General features: G+C 39.1%; 1 protein-coding gene and 1 non-coding gene across 16 annotated transcripts in view; both read left to right on the top strand.

Moving 5' to 3' along the window:
* The window catches only part of LOC139987786 (CUGBP Elav-like family member 1-A), a 354,004-nt gene that overhangs the window by 176,330 nt on the left and 163,306 nt on the right, over positions 1-14,368 (top strand). The gene's annotated exons all lie outside the window — the stretch shown is intronic.
* LOC139987853 (U6 spliceosomal RNA) lies at positions 11,175-11,283 on the top strand. The gene has a single exon (XR_011799957.1). It is a non-coding gene; the product is annotated as a U6 spliceosomal RNA (small nuclear RNA).

Genomic DNA, 14,368 nt, shown 5'->3' with positions numbered 1-14,368 from the left:
GCGCGGCCTTTTCGAACGATCAAGAAACTTGCTTCAGGGAAATGCCTGTGTTTCATCCCTTGACCTAGATTCCCTTTTTCCCATGTTTTTCTTCTTTCCTCGGTTTTCATTAGACTCTATTCTATTCGAGCGAATGAACGCGAACGGCTGGGTTCTCGATTCGGCTATAAAACCACTTTCCTCGGAGATTATTGACATATCGGCCGACGGAAATTGAGGTGTCGGACGCAGCAAACGATCCGTTAGGACGGTTACGTCGGTATCGCGGGACTCGCGTGCCATCCCCGTGTATTATTTTCACGACGAAATATTGACCGGCGATCGTTCATCCTTCGACGACAGCTCCTCTATCTTTCGGATGCCGCTCGTCGCCCGTTTACGATTTTTCATTCAACCGATAACTTGGTCGGCATAATGGATTGGCTAGTTTTAGACGTTAAATCGTGGAAAAAATATCGACGTGGGACGAAAGTAGGGAAGCTCGTGTATAGAGAGTGTCTCGCGCTTGATTAATACGGCGATTGAGTTATTACTTGCTAGCACTTCATCGAGTATAGTCAGAAGTTTGTTTATACACAAGACGAAAAGTTTTAATTCGTTATAACAGTTTTAATCTATCTAGAGATTCGAAGACTGATAATCGCTATAAAAAGAAGGTTTAATTCCAATTCAAATAAAATAAAATTCTTGTTTAGAGAAAATACAACATATATAAATATTTACATTATATAATATTTATTCAAAATATTTTTAAATATTTTTATTTATTTTATATGGAGCATTTACTATGAGAGTGGATTAGAGTAGATAGAAGTAAGTTTCAGCAACATTTGAATAAAATATACTCTTAAACCCTAGTCATTTATTTCGGAAGTACCCTGTACATATGGCTTCTGGAAAATAGTTACGTTTATCTACCACTCTGTTAAAAAAGATATGAAGGGATCCCCATGTCGTTCTTTTGGGGATTGAATACCGATATTCTACTTACCATGTAAAAGATTTGAGCGAACCCCAACGTATGAGATATTGTCCGTTTCTTTAATAATTTACAGCAAAGCAACCTTCGAGACATAAAATCGACTCTTTGAATAATACTGTATTTTTCTCAAATAATCTTCTTTTTTCTTTTTTGGTTTTTTCTTCAAAAAAGGAAGCATTTCCAAATGTCTGTATAAATTTGGCGACTACTATAAAGTAACATATACTCGCTTGGACAAAGATACATTTCACGGTGAAGGATTAACGATACAACAGAACAGGGAGACTAGTCCCCAGTCCTCAGCGCGTAGACAATTAATTATGCCGCGACTGTAACTAATCCTGAGAGACAATGCAGAGTCGTACCTTTGCGTCTTCGATAACAATGCATATCGAATTGAAAGGGGCAGCAATGCTGTACCATTGCTGTTCCATTGGCGCAGTTCCACACCCGTTCGGGAACCGGTGTTGGAACAATGCTGTGCCAGCCGCAGGTCACGAAGGTTTCGCCGCTGAGTTTCCTCGATTTCCTTGTTTTGCAAGGCTTCCCCATGAGTGTACTCACAGGTCCTCGGCTGTTCCGAATTACATCAGCACGATGCATCGAAGCATAGCATACCGGTGTCCCTCGTCTTCGCTCGTGGATCGCGGCGGGCACGTACAATCGGCCATAATGCCGGTGAAATTTACGCGCGGTTCATATCGCGATGCAATCTCCCGTGTCGTCCTACCGTCCCGATTCGACACGATATTCCGCGCCATCGAAATAAAACGTGGATTAGGTTACGGTAATATTGCAAACTATATTCATCGCAGAACAGGTAGGAGAGATAGGTAGCTCCGAGATTTCAAATTAATGGAAATAACGGAATAAATTTTGTCGAACGAAATCTCGCTTTAAAGAGAAATGAATTTGGAAGTTAATCGAGCGTAGTTGCGTTTATTTAATATTTACGTGCATCATTTTTACTATAAACGGGTAGATCCTTTTGTGTTAATAAAAGTCATTTATTTAACCACTTAGATAGTTGCACCGTTTTCAATAACTTTTGCCTACTTTTGAATCGACTTCGGTTCTTCGGTCTTTCGAGTTAATCTGTAAGAGTAAATGAAACTGGACTACACGCTCTACTGGATCAGGATCCCAATTCAGGTTCATTTGCCGGACGACTGAGTTACCACTCTAACCAACTGAGCTATCCAAGTCGTTAACAGATTCCCTTCTCTTTAAGCCCAACATAAAACGAGGGGTAAATTTACTTTTGTCTTTTTATGAGTTATGTGAGAGGACACAAAATGGAAAGTATTGAGCGATCTTTCGAAAAGTTTTCAGTATTTTTACGATATTAGGTGCCTTAGATCGAAGTATAAAACTCCTAGGATTTCTAATTGCCAAAAAGTATTATACATTTATTGCTCCTTCGATATTTCGAAATTTCTGGCGTGCGTTGATTTGTAGTATAAACCATCATGGCAGAGGACAAACGAGATTAACCACTTGCGATCGAGGAACAAAGCTATTTATTAAATACTGCCGGGGAACTAGTGTCGGAAAATTCGACGAAGGATGCGCATTCATTCGGTAATCCAACGTATGAGGCGCGTATACTGCCGCGTTATTACTTGGTTCGCTAGAGGCAAGGTTCTTGCGAGATTGAACGCATAAAGCTAATTAACCGACTATAGAACAACGGGTAATTTGCCTGCTGCCTTTGCGCTGGAGATACTTCAGGGGACGATGCACGAGTCAGCCAACGAAAATAAAACGAGAACCGAGCGAGCGAGAGAATAGAAATGCAGGCGTATAATAGAGAATTATAGCTCTCCGCTTTCGTGAACATTTCGACGTTTATGAGCAGAAAAATATTCAGCCCGAAGTGCGCACGATTAACGAAGGACTCACAGAGGAACGTTGGATCGCACGATTACGTTAATTTTTGTCCAACAATCTCTTGTTTCTAAGAAATATTTCTAAATCATCTACTCCAAAACAAATTGGATGAAACCTAGCTATACAAATAATTCTTCTCTTTTTTGTGGAAATTTAGACATTTTAATTTAAGTTAGAAAGGAAATTCTATTGGTAGTAGTATTGTTTTAGTGGTAAACGCGAAATTTCGAAAACGTAGTTAATGAGAATAAGTTGGAAAACGAAGGAAATCAAAAGAAATACGCGTTAAGCTGAAAACCTGTTAAGCAAAATACAACGTCAAGCTATTTTCTCTTCTTTGTGTTTGCATAATGCGTTCAAATTTCACGTTTAAAAGATCGAAATTATCTCCGTAGTGTGTAATAGCCATTCAATATGCGTTTATCGGAAAATTAGCAGGTCATGTTGAAAGATAAGCCGGTAAATTAATAACTTTTAATCATCATATAGCAAGCTAGGTATATAACGCCGAAAAGGATAACAAGGTAAACGAGAAAAAGAAGCGAAAGACGAAAACGAACGTGAATATTTGATGAAAACGCAGATTCTTTAATTGTTCAGTTTTTAAATTCTAACAATATCTAAGAAGCTTCGATATTTTAGACAACAAAATTTCCTCGCGATTAGGAAATCATCATCGACTCGACTTTCAAGCCAATCGATCTAAAATATTAAACGTGAAAAAAAAGGGACAATTACAAATAAAATAAATCACGCCGGTATTTACATTGGCTGACGAATCACGGTTGGACGCACGATCCACGTAGTAGTATGACGCGGCGGCGTACGGGCAGCTCGGAGCAAGCTCGAATATTTTCAGGACAAATATCGGCCGCTATCAAGCCGAGGTCCTTCGCCTGTTTGTCGACGGATATCATCGAGATCGAGCCATTGAAGTGGCGAACACGGTGAGTCACGTTAGCATACAACCGCAGTGCCGTGTTCTCCATTAGATAGTACAGTGTTGTTTTAGGCGCGACCCGTATTAAGGCTAACACGGCCGTGCGTGACTCACTCGGCGAATAGGTAACAGGAGTTTACTTCGATGGGAAATATATTATCGTTCGCATGAGGGGGCCACTAAGCGCCACGAACATAAGGCAACTCCATGTTTCTCCATTTAGCACCTGGAAACACACCGGTCGGCCGCCGCTTGATTCGCTACAGACAACGTACGCGCCCTGTGTATTACTCCGTGCGTATAAGCTTTGGCTATTTGCTCGCGCGAAATCAAAACGTCGCTGAATTTTAGAACGAGTACATACAGTTTGGATTTCGTAGACTAAGATGAAAGAGGATTTCCCTCGGTTCGTTACCCCTACAGCAAAATTTGAGCGAAATTTGGAGGAACGAAATTTGAGTCCGAAAGATGGTATTTGTGAAATTTTGTTCTTTCTCTTTTTTAATATTTCTTTAAGAACGTGATATCTAAAGCAAGGAAAATTGCTTTTCAATTTAATAGCTTTTGAGTTCCGAAGGTCGTACGTTTTAAGAAAAGAAATGATCATTTCTGCTTTTAGCTATTACGTATCGTTCATATGTCTGACAATTGATGCTCATTGCTACTGCACGATGCAACAGGGAGTTCATAAGTCGATCCTTACAGACAGTCGTCGTACTAAACTTCGAAGGTTATGAGTATTGCATCGGAAGTTTATGATACGCCAATTGCCATTGGGAACGAAGGAACAGAGAACTAGAAACTCATTTGGTCAGTAGAATCACAAAAGTTCAAAACGATAAAGAAACTTTTAAGATCTTTATTTGGCTGAGAAATTTATCGGGCAATGAATCATCTAGGTTTCTGTCAAACACGCAACAGAAATGTTCCTATTTTAGAATATTACTCTATAAATCTAGTTGTGAAAGGTGTTATCAGCAGCTATTATTTTCTTCAGAAGTTGTAGACTAAAATTAGCATAAAATGGTGTTTATAAGTATATAGTTGAATCAATGGCGATCGCACTTCGTAATACTTTACGACTCATGGTTTACTTGGAACATTGCAATATATTTTACTGTATATTACTGAGGAAATAATGACAATTTTAATATTTACACCATTCAATGTTACTAAAGTCTAACATAAGTTGACTTCGTGCAAAATAAAATCATAAGCAAGAGAATCTAAAAGATTGTCCCAAGTACACTTTTATGTTTATAACTTCGTTATTTTTCCAAGGAAGCTTCCAATTATACTCATTTATTACAATCGTGCCCAGTTACAGGAGCAGTTTCAGTATTAAATTCTCTTAGTCAAAGTACGAATTAATTAAAGCACGGACAATCACTATTAAAGCGCTTGAACGCACTCGTTGAAAGACAAAAAGACGCCGTTGGCGTTAATAAATTTTATATCGTGAACGAAGCGAAGGACTTGTTATTTGAATTTCTGTGTAACGAACAAAATGTGCCAATCTAATAGCAAAGTATTCACATTTTTACGTAACGCCTTTACCTTTAACTTTACGTTTTCTTTCATCGTAATTCGTCATCTATTTTTCATAAGGCGACTGTCTGATTAAATCCAGAAGTTTCCAACCAAGTGATCGCCGGGCTCGTTAATTTTTTTTCAATCGACGTTACACAGTCGTAATTATTAAGTTTATTTCGCACTTGCAACGACGAGAATGAATTTCTTGCAAAACGAGCGAAATATCGCTTCGCTGTATTTAATTTGCATCTGAATTCGCGGCGAAGTTGACTGGAACGAGCAATTACGACTTTATCCCATTTTATGATTTTATGCGCCGATTCGATAGCGCGTCGGCCCGTGTAAATGCCAAATAAATTATTTGCAATCTCTAATTATTCGCGAAACGTCGAATCGCTTCGAACCGTTTTATACATTTTGGATATTTTCGACGATCCAGCGAAGATAAAGTATTTCGTTTATTTCATTCAAATTAAAGCTAATTACCGAGTGAACTCGGATCAATGGATTTACCTTCTTGTTCATTCGACCATAGTAGCTTTTTATAGGTATAAAATATCTACAATAAAGTTCCCAAGCTTAAAATAATTTAGAATTTAAAGTGTCTGTCGTTCTTTCGTTTGATATCCTAATATCACGTAATACTTGGCCCTTGTTTCGCGATCTTCGGTAGATCAGCACACAAAACAGAATATTCCTAATTGTTAATGAATCGAAACACCTGTCGGAACTGATCGGCTGGATCGGATTCATTTGTCCCTCGCTTAAATCCCCATCGGATCTCCCGTATATCTTCTAAATACACTTCGATATCGCTTTATCTTCATTTCGACGAAGACAATAAGACGGATAGGCCCGGCCAATCAGCCGCAGTCACGTAGACCCAAGAGACAGAAAAAAGAAAAAAGGAAGAAAAGAAGGACAATTGTTAGCACTCGCGTTGCATAATTCAGGCGGATGCGAGATCGTTAAGGAAAAGTTTCGCCATTACAAGCACGAAATGTAAAGCATGCCAACTGGAGAACACGTCGAAAGGAAATGGTGGAAGGATACGGAGGCTGTCTTCTTTAAATTGTATCGCAAATTGCTGGCCCTCCCGTTGCGCTGAGGCAAAAGAAGCAACCCAGCCGATAACGTCGGTCGCTGTAATGGCCTGTTACGCCAACGTCAAGCCCATCATTGGCGTCGACAACGACGACTGTGGATTTTCTCACTTCATTCAGGTTCATTTTCCCTATTTCCGGCTTGAAAACTTGATAGGATCCCGTTCATCGTTTATTCTGACGTTTGATGTCGTTTCGCTATTGTTCCGTTTGGAATTTATAAAACGCTGTCGATGGTGCTCCTATTATTCGATCGATGTCGATATTTTCAAGTACAACTTTAATAGCACGAAGGTTCTTCGTATCATTTAATCAAAGTATAATTTTCACGCAATTCGATGTACTTCGAACTAACTGATTCCTTTATTCGCAAATGAAAATTTCGCACGATCGAATCCAGTGAATAAATAAAGCATGAAAGGCAGAATAATTGGAAGAAGGTGACGCGAGTGGTTTCTCGTGTTCTCGAATATTACGATAGGGACGTCAATCAGTTTAATGTTCGGGACGCTCGACTGCGGACAATTACGCGTCGTTGTGGCTGTAAAGCTACGAGGGCAAGGTAAGAAGGGGTCCTTAATTTGAAAGCACCGTCGATAACGACATTGTTCCTCCTCTCCATCACTTCTACGCCTTAGACGTCGAATCCATCGTGAGATTGCTGGCTAGAAACTTTAATCCGGAATTAGACTGTTAGAATGGAATCGCCCGTAGACGATTTTCTCGACGTATCTCGACACGAGCGTTCCCTGTCTTTCACGAAACGATAATGATTTGGTTTGCTTCGAGTCCTTCGGAATTGGATGTCGGCCAACGAATTCACCTTTTTCTTAGTTTCCCCAACGATCTGGAGAAGAAGAAACGAAGCTACTTTCGCGAGCTGCTTGTAGGACTTTAAACTCTTCCTTTCCTGTTAATGAACATAATATTAAGTACGTCTTTAGTAGAAGGAGCACGTGGCGAAAAAGAAGGTAAATGGAGGCTGACTTGAGCCACTGCTGACGGGAACACTTTTCCACCTCCGGAACGAGACGTACTGTCTAATCGAAATTATAAAGACACGTAGACTTGCTCGTAATATTCGTGATTACGGGGAATTACCGTTTGCCGTTTCTAAAAATAGGTGTACAAATAAAATATCAAAGAAACAAATAAGATCTCCTTTCACCAGTCTACGATCACGTTCTTAAAATGTCGACCAAACAAAGGCTGTTATTTGACGCGTCAAAAAAGTTAGGTATATCCGTGCGAAGGACGTTCCAGCTTTGTCAGCGGATAATCGAACGTCGTCATCGCCATAGCAAAGACCGAGACTTCGGAAAAGAGGTAGATGCATAAGAGAGATGGATAAAGAGAAAAAGAGAAAGAGAAAGAGAAGGGATAGGAAAGAATCGAAGATCCCTACGGGCAGTAGTCACTTCTGTAATATTCAATACGCTTCCTGGTACAGGTGGCTATTCATCAATTCAAATCCGCAAGTTCTCCCCATTCATACAAATTCCGTGCACACCGCGCTACGTCCCGTCCCTGTATTAATGGATGCAGTTCCCCTTAGGGGACCGGAGCAGCCGCTAGAAGAGCCAACCCGGAAAAGGGAACGTTACGAACGTGGCTGGTTACGAGTCTAGCGAAAGCAGGGGATGATTCGAAACATACGGCCCGATAGGGAAATCCAGCATACGTCCAAACGGTCCGACGCGATCTACCACCCCTTTCAACCGCCCCAACCGTTCTCTATCCTACCCCCACCTTGCTATTCTCGAGGCGATAACGTTTTCGGCCGCTTTGTCTTCCCTGGCTGCCACCAGGGCTGCTTTATCGTCGTCTCTACCCTTTCACCTGTGCCAACTATCGGAAGCGCGAACCCTTTTTCTTCTTCGAAGGAATATAGTATCACTAGAGAAATCTACCGGAGAGAGCCACTACTGCGTTTGCGTTTCGAATGCTTGTCGAGGGCAAACCCAAATGTATTGGTGTTTCCAAGTGGTATAGGTGGTGTTGAGGTGTGGAGGGATTTATAAGGGTCAGAGTGAGGGATTTTGGTGGCGATAATAAGGTTTGGGGTTTTGGATGGTGAGTAGACAATACGCTCTTATCGATATTGTTAGGGGTTTACGCGCTGGTGATGACTGTATAATAAGGAATTTAATTTTAGGCGGAATATGTAATTGAGTATTTAATACAGAGGATCAGAATAAAAGTCAAAGTCGAAAATGCAACGATATTTAACGATAGAAAAATACAATTGGTTAAGTAGAAAATAACCTTTTGTTTGTGTGTAACAAAAAACGGTTGCTTCTAGTTTCCTGCACGCTACAGAGATGATCATTTATTTAAAGGAACAACGAACGCGTGATGGGACGAGATCTAATAAAACGAGATTACTCCATCCCTGTAGTCTACTCTGATAACTTAGAAATCACATCCCTTCGATCCAACCAACCGCTGCGAAAGGACGTGGAACAGAAGCAAGATCCGTACTTTTTAAACATAAATGAACCACAGAACGTGTTCCTTCCTCCCTTTTTTTCTTCTCCTTTTTTTTTTTTTTTTTTTTTTTTTTTTGGTCCCGAGTCGCTTCTTTTCCGGTTACTTCCTGAAAGGGAAACAAATCGGAAAGGCGTTTTCGCCGACTCGGTTTTTTCTTTTCCGTCGAGTATTTTTGCTTTCCCACTCGGCTGACAGTTGAATGATTATCCAACGCTTCCTCTTTTAAAGTAGGTCCCATCCTTCCTTTCTCCGCCCAGCTCGCTCTCTCCATTGCATCCTCCTATCGTCTCGCTTCTACCCTCTTTTACCTTATACACCACCGGGTAAGTTTACCGTCTTCCCCTTTCTCTTTCCTGCCTCTTCTACTCTCTGTGCCCTTTAGCGTGTTCCCTGTCGTGACATCTTTGATTATGAGCGTCTGTAGGGACACACGCTATTTGCGGGCAGCGGGCATCAAAGATTTGAATAGAGGCCCTCCGATGCTTTTGATGTGTCTCGGTTATCCGGCAACGAGCGCTGACCACCGCGTCTCTGCTCTCTGCCGTCCGTCTTCCGGTGAACTCGCTTTTCTGACGACGATTCGCGTCTGCACGCGCTCTCGCTAATTTACTCTCACGTTAGTAATCCGAGTCTGGCTCATGGAAACTGTATTACACACGCACGTGCCATTTTTCGATCAGACAGAAACTGTGTTTCGTCGAATGTATAAATTCATCGACCTGAATTTTCGAATCGAGATCGATGATGGAATTTACACTCGTTCGTCCTCTCCCACTCTCTCTCTCTCTTTTTCTCTTGTTATTTTTTCAGTACAACGTAGCGTAGATCCTTCAAAGTTATATCTTTAATTCATTAAACAATTTTTCTATGAGTAATTTTATTTCACAATTAATAAAATTTCTTAATGTCGTAAGGAATATCTTGTTTTGTGATTTAGAGCTGTTGGAGAGTAATAGGTCTATAACACTTGGTGTAATTGATAATAATAATATCTCCTTATTATGTGTCATAACACTCTCGTATAGTTCAAGGGTTCTCTCAGAAATTCTAAAACTAACTCGCGAGCGCATCCTCCACGTACGTTCCTTGTGCTTGATATACTTACATACATATTTTCACAATCTTCTTTGGTCTTTGTATCTGCATCCCTCACACTCGATCAAGACGAATCACGTTACTAAAGAACGTTTTATTATGTCTGACTTGAACAACTAAAACCTTGGATGACAACGCATCCTTCTTCTATACTTCGATCTTAAAGACTTTCAGTCAAACCGTTCTTCTTTCGTAGAAGTACTTTATGCTCGGAATACTGTCAGTCGCTATGAATATTCACGGAAAACCGTTTAAAGAGCTGAAGTTTATATCGATATCGACGATGTATATTTATCTAAAATTATACTATATCGATAATACATTTATATTCATAAAACTTATTATTCAGAGAAATAATAAAACAGAAAAATTTATTTTGCGGCGCATGACACATCATATTAATTCAGATTCCGTCTGTTGTTCCCTAAATAGGGGAAGTCTCGACGTCTTCCTTTTTTTTTTTTTTGAGTTGATTCGTCGACATGCTCCTTTCGTCGGGCTCAATCACGAAGCTCCTCGAAATCCCGAGAGTCGCAGTGGGGTATTTCTGATCAAAGCGAACGCCCAAGACAATTGACCACCATCTTTGCTCGTCTAGACATCACCGCCTCTCCCGTCGTTCCTCTTCTTCGCCATTTCGATATGGTCGAACCTTGTCGATCAAGGAATCAAGGAATCCGGCAGACGATCAGGGATTTTCATTCTGTACTCGACTGAGCGACAAAACGTCTTCCTCTTCGATCCAACTTTGACATCCCGCTAAAGGAGAAATGCTAATTTAGCTAAGTAGATATTAATAACGTATCAAAGGTAAACGTTCGGAATCAAGTTGACATTTTAGTTAATATGGTCAATCTCTGATCGAGAGTTGAAAGGAGTTGTCGTTAACGTAGGTGGAAAACAGTCGTCAAATTCTGCATTCTATATTCCATTTTTTTACTCTTTTACATGCTTATCACTGGTTTATTATATCTATATTTTTATATTGAAGCATATGATACTTAATGTAGGAAATAATAAATACTCTTGCGTTTGTAGTACATCGAGGCGTTGCTAGGTGACCTATAAGATATTTGTTTTCTCGCTAGTTGTCGCAAAAGTAGTACGTTGCCTTATATACGGGAAACAAAACGTACCTAACGTACTTCCTTCGGTAGTACATATACTAAAATTGGAAGATGCAGAGAAGTGTTGGCGTGGCCCTCTGTACAAGGATGACACGCAAAATCGGTGTTAAACTATGTGTGTGTTCCATTGAAGAAATATGTGTAATGTTGTGCAGAAAAGAAGAAGAATGTCACTTGGCAAGAAATGAAGAAAGAAGACTACAAGAGTGGCGAAGCACATGAAATTGTTATCTATGAACATATCTTGTAAATCACATGTTAAATAAATACAAAATTTTTTTATTTTATCATCCCTACATCTAATGAAATCGTTCCTACATATTTATTTCGGCGATTACAATCCACAATTCTTAACAAGTAATATGCATTCGGCGTAACCAGAATCTAATATGATAAATAGTTTATGTTTTATTTGAGACGACTTACGTCTGTGAAATAGGAAGTCATATAAGCCTTTCGTCTTTCTGCAATTACGAGGTTTCTCGGAGTGAAACATTTATTTCGCGAGTACATCGTGTACCCTAGCGACTTATATCGGGGTTTCACGCACTCGTATCGTAGAAATAATGGTCCCAGTAAGCATATCGGCATATAGCAAACTACGCGTAATACGTTGGACAACTTGATGATAACTTGCAACCTCGAGTTTCAGATCACCAAATTTATTCTGCGGTGATCGAACATCCGGGATACGAAAGATTGTAATAAACGACTTACGTTTCTGGGAAAATTCAAAATATCAAAAGTTCACCCTTAGAGACTGTAAACGTTTTTGCGGTACTCTAACTGTAACTCTAACTTCGACTTTTGTGCCCGTTGCTTTTTTCAGTGGGTAACACTTGTTAGAAGAATCTCAAAAAAATTCATATGATATCTTCAAATGTTTTGGATTAAGGTTATCATAAAGCTTTTATCAAATAATTTTTTTTAGGCAGGGGGCTGAGAAGGTTTTCTATCTGCTCCTCTGCGAGAAACTCAACTCGGTCAAAATAACTTGGACATGAAATATCCACCTCTACATTTCAAGGGTTAAATTTTCTTCGTCTCTTACATTCTTGTACATTCTTTTCCTTGAACAATACAACAGCAGATTATTACATCGCGACTGATGGCATAGGCGAACGAATAATATTCTACATTAACGAAGATACACAAAAGCAGTTGAACACTTTCATGGAACTTTAGATAAATTTATATATTAATATGTCATACGAAGCATGAAATTTCATAGGCACTCTAATGAGACTCGAAACTTCCAAATGTTTTATATAACACATATAACATATACGTAAATGCTTTCTATGGAAAATTCAAATACCTTTACGAACTACCGTAATGATGGCTGAGAGACACGAAGAAACTTTTTACCTTCCTGTGGTGCACCGTTATATAGCTCTTTAACTTCTTAGGTACGATGCGCCACTATAGTGACTTTCGCGAATGTCATCTTATATTACGACGCGCCACTATAATGGCTCACTCTACTGACTCATTCGCTCATCGTTTGAATTAAATGATCTTTTTCATTTGTCTTGCTTCACACTTTTCTTGTCCTCGCAACGTTTTATAACAGTGTTAACAATATACAGGCAGAATATATAGTCTTTATTTTTGACGCAACGCCAGTGTCAGATATCAATTATTGCTTCCCGTTAAAATAAATATACCATTATTAGATGCTCTTTTTAATATACCGATCCGTATCCTTATAATTTTTTAGAATATTCAATCTCAAAATGTCGCTTCAAAATAGGAAACGAAGAGCAATTTGAAAAACACTGTCGCGCTATGTGTGTGAAAATTGTGACGTAAGTCTATGTGTCGTACCGTGCTTTAAAATATATCACATTCAATTGTATTATAAATTATTGATGTAAATTATTAAAGTTAAAATATATGTATCATATCTTTAAGAAAAATTATAATTTAATTATCAAAAACTTCGTTCCAATGTGCTTGCGTAGAGAACAGCATTATCCGTCACACACTGCAGTGCTGTATCAAACTCTGTCGTACAGAGAAACAGCTCCGTACAAAATTCAACCGTACCTTTTTAGGTACATTACATTAGGTTAATATGAAAAAGAATAAATTCCCACGAAAAAATAGCTGACTCTAAGAGAATACTAAAAATGCTTGTTTAAAAGAGGCGTTGAACAAATTATTAGCGCAAAAATTAACGAGGCATGTGATAATGAAAGGGAGCAGCTGAAGCAGATAACATTAATAAAACTATCGTAGCTTTCCATAATGTAGTAAACTATGAAAACTGTGGCATAAAAGATACAGATTAGCTTAAAAGTGATATAAATAGCGATGAACTTGTTGGCAAAACTACTAAAAGCAGAGAAAGAGGAAGAAATAAAAAATAACTGAAAGAGAACAATTTCTCCTCAATTCTTATAGTTGAATAACCAAGGTCTCCTATATTCTTTCTTACATTCTTAAGAATATCTAGATCGACGAAAACATTCAAATTAGTCGAGAGATATTGGCCCCTTTCTTCCACGAAGCTGATTCTTTCGCGGATAAGAGAATAATTTACGACAGACTTAAGAATATCCATTAAACGAACAGAGTTGTCGAGTCTGTTGGCAACTTTATCGTAAACCAGCGCAAGGTAGGAAGAGAGAATGATCCAATCGGAAGGGTTAACGCTAAGTAGCTGCGGATTAAAACGCTTAAGGGTCTTCATTGTCATTTGATCTATTGAAATGAAAACCTCCCAAAGAATACTTCTAAGTTAACCCGAAGAACGTTCGCGATATCCTGTCTTTCAGAGTCCTACTTTCTCATTTGTACAGGTCGACGTTATTGTGTTTAATTGCGGTTTCCACTGATCTGGCACGGTATATTTAAAATTGCGGATCAACCGGCATTATATAATTCAGCTTCGCCCTTCGGATTTATAATTTTCAAAATAAAATTAGTATCGAAGGTTTTCTTTCCAAGCATTCATTTACAAAGATAATTTATTTCTGCGCGATAAGAAGAGGATACTTCTCTTTTATTCCACTTGTTACATTCGACATTTTTACTCTCTCGATTAATAATCTTTTCTAAAAACCAACTTTCAAGCGCTTTAACCAAACCATTCCAATACGATTTAGTGATCCGGAGAATCGAGAGGAAATCGATTGTTAAATGTTCCTAACGATCACGTGGCGAAAACAAGCAGAATCATGGCACACCGAATATTCAAACGGGA

The sequence above is a fragment of the Bombus fervidus genome, chromosome 5 (assembly GCF_041682495.2).
Source record: "Bombus fervidus isolate BK054 chromosome 5, iyBomFerv1, whole genome shotgun sequence".
NCBI lineage: Eukaryota > Metazoa > Arthropoda > Insecta > Hymenoptera > Apidae > Bombus > Bombus fervidus.
The sequence above is the reverse complement of the archived record's forward strand: the minus strand, read 5'-3'. Positions and strand labels throughout refer to the sequence as shown.